This window comes from Halichoerus grypus, chromosome 5 (genome assembly GCF_964656455.1).
Source record: "Halichoerus grypus chromosome 5, mHalGry1.hap1.1, whole genome shotgun sequence".
NCBI classification, from domain to species: Eukaryota; Metazoa; Chordata; class Mammalia; order Carnivora; family Phocidae; genus Halichoerus; species Halichoerus grypus.
The window spans coordinates 86,336,368-86,357,345 of NC_135716.1; the positions used below are offsets into that span (position 1 = coordinate 86,336,368).

General features: G+C 39.3%; 1 protein-coding gene and 2 non-coding genes across 3 annotated transcripts in view; all 3 read left to right on the forward strand.

Moving 5' to 3' along the window:
* The first annotated feature begins 465 nt into the window (after positions 1 to 465).
* Positions 466 to 20,978, forward strand: part of LOC118539640 (myomegalin) — a 44,928-nt gene continuing 24,415 nt past the window's right edge. Inside the window, exon 1 of the mRNA XM_036098380.2 lies at positions 466 to 662. The gene's annotated coding sequence lies outside the window, so the exon portion shown is untranslated. The remainder of the gene's footprint in view (positions 663 to 20,978) is intronic.
* Positions 5,870 to 5,941, forward strand: TRNAH-GUG (transfer RNA histidin (anticodon GUG)). The gene has a single exon. It is a non-coding gene; the product is annotated as a tRNA-His (tRNA).
* Positions 7,985 to 8,058, forward strand: TRNAN-GUU (transfer RNA asparagine (anticodon GUU)). Its single transcript has one exon. It is a non-coding gene; the product is annotated as a tRNA-Asn (tRNA).

A 20,978-nucleotide genomic window follows, 5' to 3' on the forward strand; every position in this document is an offset into this window, starting at 1 on the left:
GCCTCTTCCGGGCCCGGCCTCGAGGGGCAGGGGCAGCGCCGGGCCCCCTCAGCGCGGCCCCTCTCGCCGGTGCGAGCCCCGCAGCCCTGCGCGCGGCCTGCGGACCAGCTCCGGGCGGCGTCGATTCGGTGTGTCGGGCGGGCGACGCGCAGGTGCGCGATGCGCGCGGACGCGGGCGGCGAACTCGCGACCCCTGCACCCGCTGCCCTCGCGGCCCCCGCACCCGCTGCCCTCGCGGCCCCGCAGCCCGCACCCGCTGCCCTCGCGGCCCCCGCAGCCCGCACCCGCTGCCCTCGCGGCCGCCGCACCCCGCGCCCGCACCCGCTGCCCTCGCGGCCCCCGCAGCCCGCGCCCGCACCCGCTGCCCTCGCGGCCCCCGCAGCCCGCACCCGCCGCACCCGCTGCCCTCGCGGCCCCCGCAGCCCGCACTCGCGGGCCCTAACGTCCCGGCCCGACTGAGCTGCCAAGACCAGGCGGGAGGGACCGGGAGGAGAAGGGCAGCCTCCCCTTTCGGTCCTGCCCAGTATTAGGTTCCCAGAACGCTCTGGAAGAGACAGAGAGGGAGAGGTGGAAATAGAGCCAAGGGAAGGGAAGAACTCCGTGCGATTTTCCTCATCTGAAAACCGCATGAAGATGAAATCGGGGTCCTGGCGCTGGTGAAGGTGAGTCGAGTTCCCGTCTCCAGTGGGAGCCAAAGCCTTGGCCTGGCTACTAGTGAGTAAGCACCCCTGTTCCTGTGGCATTTGAACGTCTCCCCCTGGGCTTTCTGTGGATTCCAAGGATGCAACTGGTTAAGTTTATTTTTTAATGCACTTACTTGAAGTAAAAGTACTGTAAAATCTCTTAGCAAAGTAAACGGTTTCTGGTGCTTTTTGAATGAGGTCTTCCAGGGGTGGGGGAAACGAGAGAAAGCAACTACAGTTGAGAATCACACTTACCCAGGAACTGCACTTCAGCCAGGTGGGTTTGTCTCTTAGGCTGGGCCCATTTTATTTTAAATGCACTGTTGGTTGAATTTAAGATGAATTGAGGATGTTTGTGATAAATAGTTTAATTTTCATAGTTATTAATTTAAATACACATTTTAAAAGTCATAGAACAAGCACTTGAAGCATACCGTTTTTACAAAAATGGGAAAGAAAGATGATGTATAAATGAGAAAGCATCATAAAATTGCCTTTAAATATTGGTTGTTTCCACTAATGTTCCCCGCCCCTTGGATGGGTAACCTCTAACTCCTCTTTCTACAAAATCTGACAATCACTGCAAGACCCAAAATTCGACTTTCTAGTTCCAACCTACTCTTCCTTACACCTTTTCTCAGCATCTCCCCCTCACCTTTTCTAATACAATAAAAGTCAATTCTTACTCAGCCTCCAACTTCAACCTCACAGTCAACTATCTGTCCAGTAAGTTAGAGGCCCTCCCTGGACTTTATCTCCCTACAGAGAACAGAGAATTCCAAACCAAATGTTGTATTCATGCTCATAAATAATAGAAAATTTTGTTCTAGACAAAGGCCTGGAAAATGAACTTTTTTTTTTTCAATAAAAATCTTGATTCATGGTTGAGTGTTGCAGACATTTCATCTCTCCATCAGCTCTAAAGTTAACTGGAGATTTATTTTTTCTGGAAGCTGCAGTAGAGGATCTTTAGCTAAGGGATCAGACATAATATGTGAGGGCATATGTCTTACAATGAAATGAGAGATGTTAAGGGACCACAGATCTTGATTTGTATGGTGGCTACTTTAGTATGTACACATTTCAAAATTTATTGAGCTGTGTGAAAAAGTTAAACCTGAAAGACTTGAAGACTTACTATTAAGCTGTTTATTACTATAAACAAGACAGTGTGGGAGTGGCAGAAAGATACATGTACATATAAATAGAACTGAATTGAGACACCTAAAATAGACCCACCTCTGGTCAAATTATTTTCCAAAAAGAGACACTAAAGCAATTCAATGGGGAAAGGACTATCATTTCAACAAATAGCATTGGAACAACTAGATATCTACATAGTGAAAAAACCTACAATCCCTAGCTTACAATATACGTGAAAGCTAATTTGAGTTGGATCATAGACCAAATGATACACACTACAACTATAGAGTTTTAGAAGAAAATACATGAGAATATCCTTTTGACCTGGTGGTAAGCAAAGTAAATATCACACAAAAAAAAGTAAAAAGAGAAATGATAAGTTAGACTTTAACAATATTAAATATTAAAATGATAAATTAGATTTTAAAACATTAAACTAATATTAGTCTGATATTAAATTAGACTTTAATAATATTCATACTTAAAATATTAAAATTATAAAATAATAAAAATATTAAAAATGTCTTCTCATTAAAGATACCATTCAGTGAAAAGGCAAATCACAGACTGGGAAAAAATATTCACAAAACATATCTGACAAAGACCCTATCTCCAGAATTTAGAATGACCTCCTATAATCAATATTAAAAACTGAAACACCCATTTTTTAAAATGGGCAAAAGCTTAAATAGACACTTCAGAGAGAAAAATATGGCCAGTAAGCACATAAAAGAGTGCTCAATATCATTAGTTGTTAGGGAAATAGATATTAAAACTGCATTGAGATACCACTGCACCCAGTAGCATGGCTAAAATAGAAAGCCTGAAAACACCAAATCTTGGTGAAGATGTGGAACAACCAGAACTCTCACACATTTTTAGTGGGAATGTGTTATAACCATTTTGGTTTTACAGTTTATTATACATTTAAACATAAATATACACCAACATCCCTTTATTCCCATAAATTCTTCACCTAGATATTCTTCCAAGAGAACTGAAAACATATGTCCAAACCAAAAAAATTGTAAAAAGAATGATCATAGTGATTTTATTCACAATAGCTCAAACTAGAAACTACTCAAGTGTCCATTATCAGGACACTGGTAAACAGATTGTGGTATACCCATATAATGGGATACTATTCATCAATAAAAAGGCATGAACTTTTGATATACTCCACCATATAAATAAAACTCAGAGACATTATCCAGAATACAGCAGCATACATACTCCATAATTCCATTTACAAGAATTTCTAGAAGCAAAACTAAAGTGCAAAATATCAGCACAATGATTTTCAAAAATAATGTAAAGGATAATGATAATGAGGATGATGATTCTACTGATTATGATAATTATTGAGTAGCTACTAAATTCAGGCACAGCCAACAACGACAGAATGACATATCTACTCTTATTATCCCCATTTTACAGAAGAAAGAATTGAGGCACATAAAGTTTAAGTTACTTCTCCAAGGCACACAAGGGCAGAATCAGATTTACAAACCGGAGCCTGTGCTCCTGAGCACAGATTGATCAGATCTTTCTTCTCAGTTTTAGGTATTTCTGGTTTTCTCAGATGTGTGGGTGAGAAGAGAAGAGAAAAGGAAAGAGAGGGCAAAAGGAGGAGTGAGGGATAGAAACACAAAGATCTGTAGTCAACAAAGAGCAGAGCAGGAAACTATTATGAATGTTTTTACATCAAAGGTTATAAAAATTTCTGGGAGGTTGGTGATCTGCAAGCAAGTCAAAGATTCTTTCGCCAAAGTGGTTAAGTATTGTGCTGAGGTCGGGAAATTAATCACAAATTTTAAAGCTAAAAACTAAAACATTAAAGTTTCTAGAAGAAAATGTAGGAAAATTTATTTACAGTCTTGGGCAGGAGAGATGTCTCAGAGTAAGATACCTTAACAATAAAAGAAAAAATAAATCAGATTCCATCAAAATTAAAAACTTCTGTTCATCAAAAATCACCATAAGAAAGTAAAAAGGCAATCCATAGAGTAGGAAAAGATATTTGCAATATTCTTATCTGAACATGACTTAAATATTGAATGGACAGAGAACTTTTTAGAAATCAATAATAAAAGCCAAAACATTAAAAATTAGCAAAACACCAGAACAGGCTTTATTCACAAAAGATAATTTCTAAATGGACAAAAGACATAAGGAAAGATGCTTATATCATTATTTATTAGGGAAGCACAAATTAAAACCACAGTGAGATACCTTTATGCACTCACAAGAATCAGTAAACTTTTAAATAGGAAGAACACCAAGTGCTGACAAGAATATAGAGTATCTATACCTTGTTGCTGTTAACAAGGTAAAAACACACATTCTGGAAAACTGTTTGGCAGTTCCTGATAAAGTTAAATTTACACCCATCCCGTGACCCAGCGATTCCACTACAAAGTTTATACTTGAAAAATGAATGCACATGTATAAGGGCTTTGTTCACAATGGCCAAAACTAGAAATTATCCAAGTATCCATCAACAGCTATATGGTCACACACAGGAATAACACTCATCAAGAACACTGTAATAATACACTCAACAGCATGGATGCATCTCAAAAACATTATGTTGCATGGGGAAAAAAAAAGCCAGACACACACAAAAAAATATATTCACTTTTGTGAATTTCAAAAACAGTCAACACTAACCTGTGGAGATAGAAATCAGAACCATTTATATCTACTTAATTATATGTTTTTGTTGAACCATTTTAAAGTAAGTTATATCATGATCATTGAACCTAAATACTTCAGCATGCAAATTACTTCATTGACTCCAATATTCCTTAATTCAGTCTTTCAATCCACTAGCCTGGGGTCAGCGAACTTTTTTTTGTAAAGTGCCCAATAGTAAATATTTTAGGCTTTGTAGGCCATATGGTCACTGTTGAAATTGCTCAACTCTGCCATTGTAACACAAAAGCAGCCATAGATAATACATAAATGAGTAGTATGGTTGTGTTCCAATAAAACTTTATTTACTAAACAAGCTCTGAGTGGGATTTGGTCAGCAGGCCATAGTTTACTGACCCCTGCACAAACTCATGCCAGTGGGAATTCCTTCAAGCAGGCTGTGTTTTTTAAAAAGATCCTAGTGGATTGTTAATGAATCACTGCCTTCTGATCCAAGCTTTCCCATGGCCACTCTGTAATTCCCCGGCACCATTCTTGAAAGTAGTCATTTCTTTAAGAAATCTTGATTCATTTTGTAGGGAATGGTATTAAAGATAAAAACCTGGATACTATGCATAATCATGGAACTTTGGGTGATGTTGCTTTTAAATCAGTTCAGTTCACAGTGCTATAGTAGACTGTAACTGAATTTATTTATTTTACATATGTAAAATGTTCATTTGAAAATAACAGTATGATGTCTGCGTGGCTTTGTGGGTTGAGGGGCCATTTCTTGATTTTGGCTCTGGTCATGATCTAAGGGTTCAGGGAGCGAGTCCCGAGTTGGGCTCCACACTCAGCCGGAATTCTGCTTCAGGATTCTCTCTCCCTCTGCCCTACCCGCCCCCCCTTACTCGCTCTCTCTCTAAAATAAATAAATAAATCTTTTTAAAAAATGCTTTAAAAATAACAGTGATTTGCGACACCTGGCTGGCTCAGTCGGTAGAGCGTCTGACTCTTCATCTCGGGGTTGTGAGTTCAGCCCCATGTTTGGTGTAGAGATTACTTAAAAAAAAATAATAAAATTAATTAATTAAAAAAATAACAATGATTATGCCTGTTTGGGGCCTTGTAATTTTTTCTTTTCTCTTGGGCTCAAAATCTTGATTGCCAGTTAACAAAGTTACTTATCTAACTTGTTGCTAAAATGTAAATCAAGTCCTTTCAAAACAACAAAAAGAAATCAGAATGGTTTGCTTAAGCGAAGTAAGTAGGTGGGAATTGGTTGAAAAGGGCTGTACTGATGTTTCTGGTCTGATGGAAATTTTGCATAGCTTTATCTAGGTGCGGATGTTTTTACATCAAAAATATTAAAGGAGGCACACCAAGTGCCAGCAGGTCTATGGCGCGCTGTGATCGTATAGTGGTTAGTACTCTGCGTTGTGGCCGCAGCAACCTCGGTTCGAATCCGAGTCACGGCAGTATCTGGCATCTTTCTTGACAAAATTGGTAAAGTGTTTTAGCCTTGGTTTTAATCCCCTCACTACTTTTTGTGGCCTAAGATCAGGGTTTGCGGTGGCCCCCTAATACTTTGCAGTCAGGAGAACGGGAGGAAACCCGCCCGTGCACTAAGCTGGGGTCAGGTATTCGGTCTTCAGAACCGTGCCCTATATCTGAGCATGAGCAGAACTATCCCAAAAGATTAAAGTGCCATCTGTAGTTTCCACTTATGTAATGGTGTAGGCATAACCGTTTTTCTGGTTGAGAGGTTTCAGATGTTGATGGGGCCTTTTTAGACACTATGACAATAAGCTTTTTATGAGTTTGTATTCAACAGGGTATTTTACAATAAAATCTAATAAAACCTAAACTTAATGCCCTTCTCTACTCCTCTAACCCAATTTTTATGCTAATAGTACATATTGAAGTCTAATTCACATAGAATGCAAAGCACAACCTTAAGCACACAGCCTAATGAGCCTTGCTGGAGACCCGATACTGCTGTGATCCAGATTCGAGCCCTGCTCGCTGCAACTACAGTACAGGGTGTTTAACCACTATACCGTCATAGCACACCATGAGGCTGCTAGCAATTGGTGTGTCCTTTAATATTTTTGATGCAAAAACATTCACAACAGTTTCTTTGTTCTTGAACAACTACAGGTTCTTGCACTTTTCTCTCAGGTCCTCTCTCTCCATTTCTCCCCCCCCCCCCAATTCTGATACAAAATAAAAAAAACAATTCTCATCTCTCAGGATCTGGCCAGTGCATCTCCACCAGCCTCTTGGGAGGTCTCCTTGTCCTCAACCATGCCTCTCCTACTTCTTTCCATTCTCCTGAAGGTTCCCTTTTGGCCCCGACCCTTTCCCTGCTCCCTCACACTGACCCCATCGACCCCACTGAAGATGGAAAACGCGTTTGAATTGAGAGCTCGGAGCTTAAGCTGCACAGATGGTACACTGTAGGTCCCTCTGTTGCCCAGCCCATGGGACACTGCAGGCTTCGGAATCAATTGACCAAAATAAAACATTTTGAAAAGAACTTCCCCTTTTTAAAAACATTTTTCTATTTTAGCTCTCAGAGTTCTTCAAAGGATTAAAAGTTTAACCAAAGGAGAAAAGCAAAGACTATTTATACAGAACTTGCTGAAGCAAGGGCGTCAGCCATGGTCACTTGCATTTTAAAAGAGACAAAAGCTGCAGGAGGAGTGGGAAAGCTTTATAGTAGGAAAAAGGGAAGAGTTAAGGTGTACCCTCTTTGGAGGCTGTTGGCATGGGAAAGCTGTAGGTGGGTAACTAGAAGCTGAGCGTCCTGTATGACTGGTTAGGGTGCATATTTGACTTTCTCTGGTTGTTCCTAAGTTGCAGTGGGGATAAAAATTAGGGAAGCTGTAAGTTATTATCAGATTCTGGCCATTTTGAGCCAGTTGTTCCACAAGTTTATTTTTTAGCTTCTTGGATTTTTACTAGAGTTAAAAGCCTGACTTCCTACAAATCTGCCGACTTCTAGGAGGCTGCTTCCTGGGAGGTGGCTGCAGGTGGAGGACCAGAGTTTATCAGAGTTTTTATATATATATATATATAAACATATATGTGTGTGTATGTATACATAACGTATTACACATATATATACGGTCTAGCCTTTGTCCCTTTGTAGTTCAGACTCTCAAATGCATTAATTCAGCAAGTCCTAATTGAATGCCCTGGGCATTCAGCTTCCCTTGGGCCCCCTCAACTCAGCCTAGTGGGTAGAGGGGTGGTGGGGTCGCCGCCCCGGGTGTCTCCGGAGGTTCTGGCTTCTGAGGTCGGTGAGGGGCAAGGTGGGGCGAGGCCATTTGGGTGCCCCAGTTTCGGAATCCCCTAATGCATCGGTTTCAAACGCGACGAACAGCTTGATTTGTCACTCTAATCTCTTCGGTTTTCTAAGGCTTTGGAGCCTGCCCAATCACACAGCAGAGCTTGGTAGCCACTTGCATTTAGTAAGGGATCACTCTCTATTACAATGGAGAAAAAGAGTGCATCGTGTCTCTGTGGCGCAATCGGTTAGCGCGTTCGGCTGTTAACCGAAAGGTTGGTGGTTCGAGCCCACCCAGGGACGGTGTGGACCTTTTTACATCGGTTTGGTTCTCGCGGATTCGCCTTGGCAAAGACCAAGATACCTCACTTCCCTCTCTTCAAGTGATATAAGGGCCCCTTCTTGAGCTCCCTGACCTCCCAGAAGATCTGCCAGGAAGAAACGTAGTTAGGAGACGCGGAAGTTCCAAGAAACAAGGAACAAGAGAGGCTTGATGTAATCTGTCCTCAAGAGCGTGTATTGTGGAATGGAATCTTGTTTCTTTGGGCTATTAACAAATTTTATGTACCTCAATTTTTCAACTGTGTAATAGCATCTTGCGGGATGTGTCTGGATCTGGTAATTGCTCAATCAATAATGCTATCAGTAGAATCATGAGCATCATTATTATTATCTTCCGCATTATTTTTGATGAAGGCATTTCTTTGTAACATTACTTAACCTTTTATGTGTTATTTTTAAAAATAAGTTGGTCTTATGATAATCAAATAATCCTGCAGTCATCATCTGTGTACCCATATCTTTTGCCATTTACAGAAGTATTTCTATAGGATAGAGTCCTATAAATGCAATTGCTCTGTCATAGTAGTTACAGTATATTTTTTAACGTAAATAATAAATCCTGTAAATTTGCCATCCATTGTAGTGGTACCAATTTATAGTTCAATTTATTTTTCTTACTAGAGAATAATTTTCCTCGCTAGTACAACACACTTTCTGTACACTTATCTTTGATCATCTAATAAGGGGAGTGTTGTCTTCCTGACTTAACAGGGAAATACAACAGATGACATGGTGGGCATTAATCAGTAGGATATCTCTGCATCTACTCCTTAACTAAACTGCCAAGATATTTTTATATAACTGTAATTGATTTCTGTGGAGACCTGTCAGCCATGGGCAGAGAAGCCTGGCCAGTGGGGGCCTCTTTAATAGCTTTGTGCCAAGCAGCTTACCCAGGGAGAAAAAACTCACTGGTCCCAGACATTTGTCCCTCTTCCTCTCTCTCTATAAATAGCAAGGTGAATTAGTATGTTGTCTGTATTAGTCAGGCTTCTCCAGATAAACAGAATCAATATAGAACTAATATACACAACATACTAATTCATCCTTAGCACTTCAGATAGATAGGTAGGTAGGTAGGTAGGTAGGTAGGTAGGTAGGTAGATAGATAGATAGATAGGTAGATAGATAGACAGACAGACAGACTGAAAGATAAGATAGATGGATGGTTTGACTCCAAAGGCGTTCTGCTGACAAAATTTTCTCTTCTTTCAGGAAGGTTAGTCTTTCTCTACCAAAGCCTTTAACTGATTGGGTGAAGCCCCCTCCACATTATGGAGGGCAGTCTGCTTTGGTCAAAGTCTACTGATTTAAATGTTAATCTCATCTAAAAATGCCTTTACCAGAACATCTAGAATATTGTTTGGTCAAATATCTGGGTGCTGTGACCTAGCCAAATTGACACACAAAATTAACCATCACTCATGCTATATTATTCCTTAACAGTTTTTGGCAGCTATTTCCACAAAAAGTCACATACTGAGACACATCATTGTGGCCAAGAGAATTCTGCATCTGACAGGGGCACCTTGTGTTAGAGCCATTGGTTCATGTTCCCTTGATTTTTCTGTTAAACCTCAGGAGCAGAAATTGAGCTCTATGACTTTTACATACTATGTGTAATCCTTGGACAATACTTTTTCTTTCTCATTTGTACATTGTCAATTATTTTCTCCCATCAGTGGTATCAGTGTGGAATTCTGGTTTTGCTTTTATGAAATGAACATCCAGAGATGATCTCTGTTGGGTGGTGGTTCATAAGGATCCATTCTCTGTTGGATGGTAGATGACAATCTATTCTGTGAATCCTTTATGATTGGCTCTTTGTCCTGAAGTTTTTGGTATTTTCTGGTGTTTGAATCTACAGTGTTGAGAATTTGTTCACATCTGATCCAACACTAGATAAAATTCTATGGGTCCAAAAGTGGAATACTATCTATAACAAGAATAATCTCAACACATGGTGATTCTCCCCTAAGAACTCTTGACTTTAATAAATTGCTTTACATAATGGGGATCGTAGAAAAGAAAGGAAACTGAATTTCTGGTATCCATTAGTCTGTTTATGTAGTCTATACTGAAGTTACTTAAATGATAGAATAATTTCACAACTGTTTAAATCAGGCTAAAGAAAGGAGGAAAATGATATTTATGTAATTACAATTAGGCAATTAAGTCAACAAATAGGGCTTCTGACATTTATATAAACCAAGGTTTAATAATTTCCAGAACGGTTAACTAGTTCATCCTTTTATTAAAAAAAGAAAAAAAATCCTCTTAAAATGGATTTTTAAAAACTGATAAAATTCAGTGAGCATAATGCAAAAGACTCTGAGAAGGCCCTACTGCACTGAAAAGGCTATCACAAAATTACTCAGATTTCCAGCAGTGTGTCTTCTCCATACACTTAATGGTACATAGTTATTTCCTTTTATTTTCCTCACTGATAAGCATTTTTAATAAATGCCATTGCCTCTTTTCCTTTCAATGGTGTTATTACTTTCTACAATTAGTTCTTTTAGAATTCCCAGTAGTTTTAGGAGATTTTTCCATTGTATAATTATAAATTGTTTTCTAAGGAAACTAATTGGTATAATTTGTTTTCTTCTAGAGGGTATAGACAGATTAGGTCTCTAACAATTCAAAGGAGGTACTGCCCAGATTGGTTTTTGGATCCTAATAATCACTTATATGAATTGAAAATAAAAGAAATTAAGTATTTCAACCAAAAAAAAAGAAATTTTACTATTTATGCTTAAATTTTCAGAGAGTATTTGGCTCCTTTCAACTTTTTTTTTTAAAGATTTTATTTATTTATTTGAGAGAGAGAGTGAGAGAGAGAGAGCACAAGAGGGGGTAGGGTCAGAGGGAGAAGCAGACTCCCCGCCAAGCAGGGAGCCCGATGTGGGACTCAATCCCGGGACTCCGGGATCATGACCTGAGCCGAAGGCAGTTGCTTAACCAACTGAGCCACCCAGGCGCCCTCCTTTCAACTTTGATAGGTAATTATTTTGTGCTTTTTCTATGTGATTCCCTGACATTATTATTTCTGAGTAATCAAATGACTTTCCCCTGCTCACATCAAAATGCTGCCTGGACCATGGTCATGTGGCCATTCTAACTACTACTACTACAAAAAAAAAAAAGAAAAAAAAAGAAAAAGAAAAAAAAAAGGCAATTGCTCATATCTTATTAAGAACCTAAACATGCTGGGGCACCTGGGTGGCTCAGTCGTTAAGTGGCTCAGGTCATGATCCCAGGGTCCTGGGACCGAGCCCAGCGTCGGGCTCCCTGCTCAGTGGGAAGCCTGCTTCTCCCTCTCCCACTCCCCCTGCTTGTGTTCCCTCTCTCGCTGTGTCTCTCTCTGTCAAATAAATAAATAAAATCTTAAAAAAAGAACCTAACATGCTAAGAATTTTACCAGTTTTTAATGTATGAGAATTTCTATTCTGGCTTGTTGTTCTTAAACTAGAACATGTGATTTAAACTTATCACTGACTTTGGTTCAAATAACAAAACAGCTTAAGCTTTAGATACTCCACAGATTAGCAAGACTATTCTATTAATTAGAATAGTCCAGAACAGTAAAATTACCTTTTAATTTACTGGCCAGCCATACAAAAGTTATTTTACCTTTTTGAAGTGAGGACTTTTAAGATATCAATCAGTCAATTAAAAAGTTCACCTGTTAGCTAAGGTTGATCAAAGTGATTCTTGAGCCTTATTATCCTGTTTAGGCCTATACTGACTAGAAACTGGGTATGAAGTGCATTCAACACTTCTTAGGATATTTGTGATTACACTCATACTTTTTTTTTGCCCTGCTTCCAATAATATTCATGTGTTTAAATGTTGGTACAGAACCATTATCCTGTGGTAACATCCAATTGATGTATCAAAAAGAAACTGAGGCTCTCATGGTGAAATTGGGTCCATTTGAAGCAGAATTTTGACCAAACACTGAGAGCTTAAAAATTCTGAAGAGGAAAGGATACAAATCTGATTTCAACAGATGGACACTGGTAGCAATAACTTGTCATGTACAGTTTTTAGCTAAACTTCCAATTCTATTCAGAAAACCTCCAAATCACTGAAATTGGTTTCCTTCATGACCCAGTGAAATTGCTCCCAGGGCAGATTGCTTAGCTTGTCCTTTTACAGATTCCAGAATATCAGCTTATGGAATAAAAAGAAAGAAGGGAAAGAGAGAGAGATCCATTATTCTCTGATTGTGTTTTCTTTTCTCCCCTCTCACCTATTTTGTTTTAATATAATTTTTTGGAGAGAGACTTTGTTTAAAGATCAGCAGTTTATGAGAGTGAATTATGTACTGATAATTGTCTTGTTCACTTTGAATGGGAGTGTAATTTGGTACAACAATTTTGGAAAATTATTTGATACTATCCACTTAAAGTGACCGTAAATATAAATATATAACAGATATAAATATAGATAGGGAAATAAGCATATATGTATATATCCTGTGACCCAACAATTCCAATTTTAGCTAAATAGCCTGGAACCATACTGCTAACCTGATAAGTCAGTGACACATGTTGAAATGGTAAAATTTTGGATATATCAAGCTAAATAAAATATATTATTAAAATTATTTCACTTAGTGGCACCTGGGTGGCTCAGGTGGTTAAGCATCTGCCTTTGACTCAGGTCATGATCCCAGGGTCCTGGGATGGAGCCCTTTGTTGGGGCTCCCTGTTCAGTGGGGAGTCTGCTTCTCCCTCTCCCTCTCTCTCTGCCCCTCCCCCACTCATGCTCTCACGCTCTCTCTCTTTCTCTCTCTCTAATAAAATCTTTTAAAAAATTATTTCACTATTTCTTTTTATTTTTTTAATGTGGCTACTAGAAAATATAAAATTACTTTGTGGCTAGCATTAAATTTCTATTGGAGAACACTGCTTTGGAGAAAGGTATGCATATGTTCACCAAAAAGCATGTCAATGATGTTTATAATTGCTTTATTCCAAATGACTCTAATTTGGAAACAAATCAAATGTGCAACAAGAGCAGACTAAATAAATTGTGATATAATCATATGGAATACACACAACAATAAAAACCTATGGAAAAAATATGGATAAATCTATACCATAGTTTAGAGTGAATGAAGTCAGATTATCCCCTGTGCGTGGGCGCGTGCGTGCGCACGCACACACACACACACACACAGCCCCAGAGTATTTACTTTCTGATTCCATTTGTGTGAAGGCAAAGAACAAGCAAAACTAAATGGTAATAGAAATTTAAGGAAGGCTAACTCTGTGGAATGTTGCCTGGGAAGAGGCATGAGGAAGCTGGAAATGTAATGTACCTTAGTCTGGGTAGTGGTTACTCAGGTGGGTTTACATTAATAAAGGAACTCTTAACTGTACACTGAGTGTACTTTACATTTCTTATAACTGAGTAGAAATAATTAAAAGACTGCTTAATTAGCTAAGGTTTGCCAAACTGATAATGAAATTTATTCTCCTGGGAAAGCCTAGGCTAGGATGCAAAGTAGGTTCACCTTAGGAAACTAGAGAAAGAAGAACAAATTAAATCGTAGGTAAGCAGAAGAAAAGAAATAATAAACATTAGAGCAGAAGTCAATGAAATTGAAAACTGGAAAATAGTAAAGAAAAACAACAAAGCCAAAAGCTGGCTCTTTGAAAAGATCAATAAAATTAATAAACCTCTAACCAAGCTAACCAATAAAAGAAAGAGAAAAGGCACAAATTACTAATCTAAGAAATGAAAGAGGCCATCAGTACTGATCTCATGGACATTAAAGGGTAATAAAGGAATATTATGAAAAACTCTACGGCCACAAATGTGATAACTCAGGTGAAATGGACCACTTCCTTGAAAGACATAATCTACCAAACATACACAAGGAGAAATAGATAATCTGAATAGACATATATCTATTAAAGAAATTGAATCAACAATTAATAACCTCCCAGAACACAAAATATGTTCCAAGTATTTATTATGATATTTTGGGTGTCTTCATACTTTTGGCTTTCTACTTATTTGACAACATTCTGATGACTGTCTCCCTTTTTTGAGTAAACTCATGTGAGATAACTCATTCACAGTCCCTTACTTACTACTAATATTTAAATATAATTTTATATTAATCTCTGTATATACATCATATTCTGAGATTGACACACTTCCATGGAAAGTTTAGCCCCTGAACCACTGGAAGACAACTTAGTCCTTAAATAAAGACAGTTCCAGTCTTTATTGGTATGGTTAACAAATCCATTGTAATTCTGTGTTTAAACCTCTGCTTCCGCATTCTGCTCCTCGTGCCTCACCCCCTGCCTCTGAGGGGTCTTGGAGACCCATTTAGCTTTTGCTTTGCTCCAGGATACTCTTTTGCTCACAGAAGGGACTTGGGGAATGAAGAGAAAATAGTATGTAGAGTCAAAACCCCTGAGGTGCTAGAGCTTCCCTGGGCTCAGCCATTTGGGTCCTGTTAAAGGTTGTTTCTCCATCACCATTCAAGTCCTACCACAAAGCGTCATCCTCCTCTGTCCTCTAAGGACATTAGTTCTGTGACTTCCATTCTTACACTGCAATCTTATCTGTGCAATAGAGAGATTAGCTTTGCAAAATGCAGTAAACACCCTTCTTGGGAATCAAATCCAGTGTTCTGGCCATGGGACAAAAATTCTACCACTGACCCACAATGGCTGACATGACTGTCTTATTCTTAAGTCACCTAATTAACATAGATTGCCTATCTTTATGTGGTCTCCCACCAACCAGAGCCTGGATTTGCACTCTCTTTTCCCAGGGGCCTTCAAAAACAAGAAAACTGCAATGACCACCACCTCACACTTGGGCCAACACAGTGCTGCATGAATATAAATCAGTTAGTTCGGGGGAAGGTGTGAAGCCACCACCTGGGTAGAACCTGTGACTAGCCAAGGGACCGAGACCCCACCTGTGAGAGAGCAGGACTGGCTGGGGCTCCCAGTCCCTTGGGGAAGGTGTGTGGATCTAATGAGGAAGCAGAGGCAGCAGGAGAGATGGCCCCTGGGGCTGAACTGACATTCTGCTGTATCAAGGCAAGTAGAGAAAGCCATTCAGAATTGTTCTGGAGTGTGAGATCTTATTAAATCTGTTTATTGCTACAGGGAAATAAAGCAAATGATTTTATGGTAATATGATTATTCTGTAACCTGTGCTGTCCTGCATTGTAGCCACTAGCCCCATGTGGCTATTTAAATTTAAATTAATTATTATGAACTAAATAAAATTCAGTTTCTCAGCACTAGCCACATTTCAAATGTTCAATTACCACATGTTTCTAGTGGCCACCATTTTGGAAACTGCAGACCTAGCTCATGAGTTTAGTCAGTTGCACATAAGATTTTTATTTCAAAGTCCTGACTTCTCACTCACCATTAAACTCATTTTAGTTGATTTAGTTCATCCCTAGTATCAGCAGCTTTGGGGTCTATACTGATCACTAAGTGGTCCCTGAGCTATAATGGAGAGGGGGACTTTTCTGTTTTCCCTGGGCTGGTAAAGGGGAACCATTCCATGCCCTGGCTACTGCAGGGCAGTGGTAAACCAGACATGACCAGGGTCTTGCATTGATCAGTCCAGCCCCAGCGTTGCTCTAGGTTACTCTAAAGGCTGCCCCTGCCCACAAAGGAATGCTTGTGGAAGCTCATGAGCTCTGCTTCAATGCTAACCCCTCTGCCTCCCCAGCAAAGACCCCTGAAGGGTCCTGACCAGAGACTGATGGAAAATATTCTCTCATCTTCCTCTCCAGCTGTGAAAGCCCATTTCAGTGTTGTCATGCACTGTAATCCAACATCTATCTTAAGTCTCACAGAACATGAATTTGGGGACTTTGGCTTGATCTTGCCTCTTCCACTAGCTCTGGCCTGTCAGTCAAATTTTGAGTTTTTTACATTTCAGCTTCCTCCTCTATAACAATAGAGATAGTATTTACTTTGAATTGCTGCAATGAGAATTAAATTACCTATTATACTTTATGCCAATTTACATTTACAATTTAACTTCTTTTTAAAATATTTTAATGTTATTTTACTATAACAGACTTACCCCAAATACTTTAAGAAAAGTCCAAGTATGTACCAGTAATCTGTTTTTGTTGTTTTTAAGAAATCAAAAGAGGAAAATTTAATTTACCTAGAATTTGTAGATTTCCTCTTTCAGTGATGAGTATCTGTAGCAAACCAGCGCATACACTGCAAAAAGGTAGATAAAATCTGGTTTAAAGGAATTGTTTGAAGTCTGTGGAAGGCCACCTGTGCAGCTAGGACACAGAGAGCCAGCAAGAGAGAGAGGTGCTCATTGGAATGAAACTAATTCTCTGCCTTTTCCCCTCAAGGCATTGGCCCGGGCAGGAATCAGAGACTGAGAAGCTGGGGAGAAAGCAGCTACTAAGAATCAGAAAAAAATAGCAGCACTTTAAATCGTGGGGGGAAGCATAGAGAGGGCTCTGGGAAGGCTTGTAGGGCTATCCAGGTATTTGGACTTGAGGAGTCAAGATCCTGGAGCGCCCTGGGATGTCAGCTGGATGCTTGGTAAAGGTTTTGCCCTTGTTAACCTTAAAAATAAAACTGCCAGTTATTTTACCAACAAAAGATGGCTTTATTGGAGAATAGAAGAAAGTTGCAATCCACAAGCAAGCTATAGCAAAACCACTGGCAAGTCCCCCCAACAAAGAAGCAGAAAGGTCTTTTATAAAGTAAAAGGGGAAGTTGGGTAGATGTTCTAAACAAAAAGGTCTATTGCAGTAAACTGGGAGTTCGAAGTATAGTGGCTTTTCATTGGCTGAGTTGTGACTGTTTCGCTTTGGCTGTACTTCTGCTGGAGGAGGAGGAAAGTCTATCTTTCTACTCTTCCTCCTGCTGGGAGAGTAAAGTAATAGCCACTTGCGAGGTCTTTCTCTTCCTCTTGGGTCGGCAATTTAGTAGAGTGTGATATCTACCCCTAACGAATCTCTCCACTCCAGGAGGCTGAATCTGGAGGTTTCCCATTTCTAATTTTCACACCCTCAAGGCATTTGCAAATTTAGCTACCTGCAGGGAAGAAGCTATGAAGGCAAGCTGAGTAGGGCTGAAAGAAGAACAGTTTCAGTGGTACCATGGTGCAGAGGAAATAGATATAAATAGAAGTTCAGGACCCTCCAAAGAGAACGTACCTCTCAGACAGCAACCCTAAAGATCTACTGCCTCAGAGTGCAGGCAAAACCAGATAGAGACTGAGACTTCCAATCAGTGCAAACAAACTGAAACAGCTTAATCATGAGATGCATTGAGATGATTTGCCTCTCTGTCTCCCCCAAAAGATAACATTATCCAAAGCCTCCATAGTTTTTCACACATTAGGCCCATCATTCAATCACATTTTCCAGGGATACAAAGAAATAAGAGCAAGGGGGGGGGGGGGAGCAAACAATAGAAACTGACTCACAACATGATTGAGCTATTGGACTTCTCAGATAGGAACACTAAAATATATACATTTTAGGGGTGCCTGGGTGGCTCAGTCGTTAAGCGTCTGCCTTCTGCTTGGGTTGTGATCCCAGGGTCCTGGGATCGAGCCCCGCATCGGGCTCCCTGCTACGCGGGAAGCCTGCTTCTCCCTCTGCCACTCCCCCTGCTTGTGTTCTCTCTCTCGCTGTGTCTCTCTCTTCAAATAAATAAATAAAATCTTTAAAAAAATAAAAAAATAAAATAAAATATATACATTTTAGGGTTTCAAGGACATAGATGACAAGACGGAAATTTACACTGGAGCTTAGGAATCTATTGAAAACTCAAATGGAAATCCTAGAACAGAAATATGTGATAACAAATTTTAAAAAGTAACATATGGTTTTAACAGCAGTTTGGACCCAGTTGAAGAGGAATTAGTAATTGAAAAATAATAAGTATAAAATATCTAGTTGAAGTATGTATAAGAGCTAAAAGGAAGGGAACTTCAGAGAGGAGAGTTTTTAAAAAGTACATGTCATGTTTTTAAAGAGCTAATGTACCTGTATTTCCATTAGGAGATGGAAATTGGATTAAAATCAATTTTGTAAAATGTGATGGTCAATTAAAAAATAACTAATGAGCTATCAAGCCAAATGTACAAGAAATTCTATCAATTTCAAACAAGATTAAAAACAAAAGAACTTGTTTTGTTCTCTTTAATCAAAAGCAAACAGAAAAGTCATAGGAACATCTGGAAGAAAACAACTTATGTTATATTTATTATTAAAGGGCTAAAATACTATAATTTTCAATCTACATTTAATCCCTGACAAAATATCTTTCAAAGTAAAGGTGAAATAAAGGCCTTTCCAGATAAGCCGAATACCTTCAGAAAAGGAAATACAAAAGAGTTCCTCAGGCGGAAGTGATCCCAAGGGAAATATGGAAATGAAAGAAGGAATGAAGAGCAATGGATATGTCAAGTATGTGAGCAAGTGAAATAAATATTATTGTCCCAAGCAATAATAATAATGTCTGTGTAATTTAAATATATTTTGAAATAAAGTTAATGACAAAAACTCTAAAGTCAGGAGAGTAAATGGAATTAGTGTCAGTAAAGTCCTAGTGCTGCCAAATGAATTGGGGAGACCCTGGGGCCTTGATCCAGCTCATCCCAAATGTGTCACTGAAGGCTCTTGGTCTTGTCTCAAGAAAGAATTCAAGGACTGACATGCAACACAGCAGATGAGTAACACAAGCAGGAAAGTTTATTAAAGTGAAAAATACACTCTCAAGATAGGAGAGCAGGTGAGCTAGAGAGAGAGAAAGAGAGGGAGAGGGAAGGCAAGAGAGGGAGAGAGCTCCAGCTATGCACCCTGGGGGTTTGGTTTCAATCTTTTATTGACAGTTGTTAAGTAGGGGATGGAATATTCATTACTTGGGGCGGGGATTGCTTCGAAGTCGGGTTTCTCATCTTTTCATCCTTATTTGGTCAGGGGTTTCCTGTCCTGGCACCCACCATCTTGGGCCTGTCTGGTTTGATCCAGCTTCAGTGGAGTGCTGCCAGGACAGGCCTCTGACCTGACTTACTCCTTGCTGGCCTCCAGGTATCCTGTGAGAACATAACTGCCTACTCCAACACTAACATAGTCTAGAAAATATGAAAGTTCTAATTTATATTAGAGTCTTTTGTTTAGATTTTACAGAAGACACAAAAGTAAAAAAAAAAATAGATATCAGGAGGAAACTAAAAGCTGAACAATTATTTTTGTATAATTTCAACAATTTAAAAAATATAATCAATCTTGTTTTTATGCTCACAATATGTTACTGTGCTATGATTTACACATAATGCACCTATATAAAGTGTACAATTTGATGAATCTCGACAAATGTATACACCCTTATAACTATCAGCCCCACCAAACTTTATAGAACATCAACTCAGGAAGTTTCCCTCATGTAAGTTTCCAGCCATAATACTTCAAAGAAGCTACCACTCTTCTGATTTCTAGACTATAACTTACTTTTGCCTCTTCCACCTGTTCTGGGACTTTATGTAACTGGAATCATACATGAGTAACACACAGGAACATTAAAATAACTATGTTTCAGGGGCACCTGAGTGGTCCAGTCAGTTAAGATCTGACTCTTGATTTCTGCTCAGGTCATGATCTCACGGTCATGATGTAGGGTTGTGAGATCGAGCCCTGCATCAGGCTCTGGGCTGGGCATAGATCCTGTTCTCTCTCTCCCATCCCTCTGCCCCACCCCTTCTCTCTCTCTCTCTCAAATGAATGAATAAATCTTTTTTTAAAGCTGTTTTAGATATTCAAAAACGTCCTTTTGCAGAGGCATCCTTTGCTGAACATACTGTTTTGGAGGGATTTATCCATGTTATTGTGAGCATATGTCATTTGGTCATGTGTATTGCTGAATATACAGAATATAAAAATGTATCAGTTCCCCTGTTGATAGACATTTGGGTTGTTTCTAGTTTTTGCCTAGTATGAATAACACTGCTGTAATCATTTTGTAGAAATCTTTTTGGCTATATACATTCATTTCTCTTGGGAAATAAATAGGAGTACTATTGCTGGGTCATAGGACAGGTGTATGTTTAACTTTAGGAAGAACTCCCAAAAATCTTCCCAAAGTGGTTGTGCTAGCTTACAGTCCTACTAACACCACACAGCAATATCATTACACAGTCTATAAGGAGTTAGGAGAAGGATTAGGCAGCAATAACAACTTTCAAAATTAGTTTTTCCAAACTACCTTTCTTCATCTTCTTCCAAATCCTTCGAAAGATGTGTGGAGATGGCCATGGTCACACCAACAGGTTCTACTACTGGCCTATGCAAGCCTGACAGCAGAGCCATAGAGACAGTAAACCAGGGCATCCCACCCAAGTCTTAGGCTCTTAAACCCTAGATGCGAATCTGTCAGTAGTAGTAGGGAGCCAGCTAGCACCAGCTCTCAAAGTTAGCTGTTAAATCCACAGGAATCTGCCATTATTAAAAATTAAAGTATATCAACTTAACAAATAAATTATATCAGGGGTGCCTGGGTGGCTCAGTTGGTTAAGCGACTGCCTTCAGCTCAGGTCATGATCCTGGAGTCCTGGGATCGAGTCCCGCATCGGGATCCCTGCTCGGCAGGGAGTCAGCTTCTCCCTCTGACCCTCCCCCCCTCATGTGCTCTCTCTCTCATTCTCTCTCTCTCAAATAAATACAATCTTAAAATAAATAAATAAATATCAAAAACAAAATAAAAAATACCCAAAACACATCACTTCCTAATTATGTTACGTTTTACTATTATCTATGCTCTTAAGGTTATTTATGTGTATTGTATTTTTTTTTAATTGTGGTTAAACATGCCACAGTTGGTTAGTTTCAGGAAATAATGTTG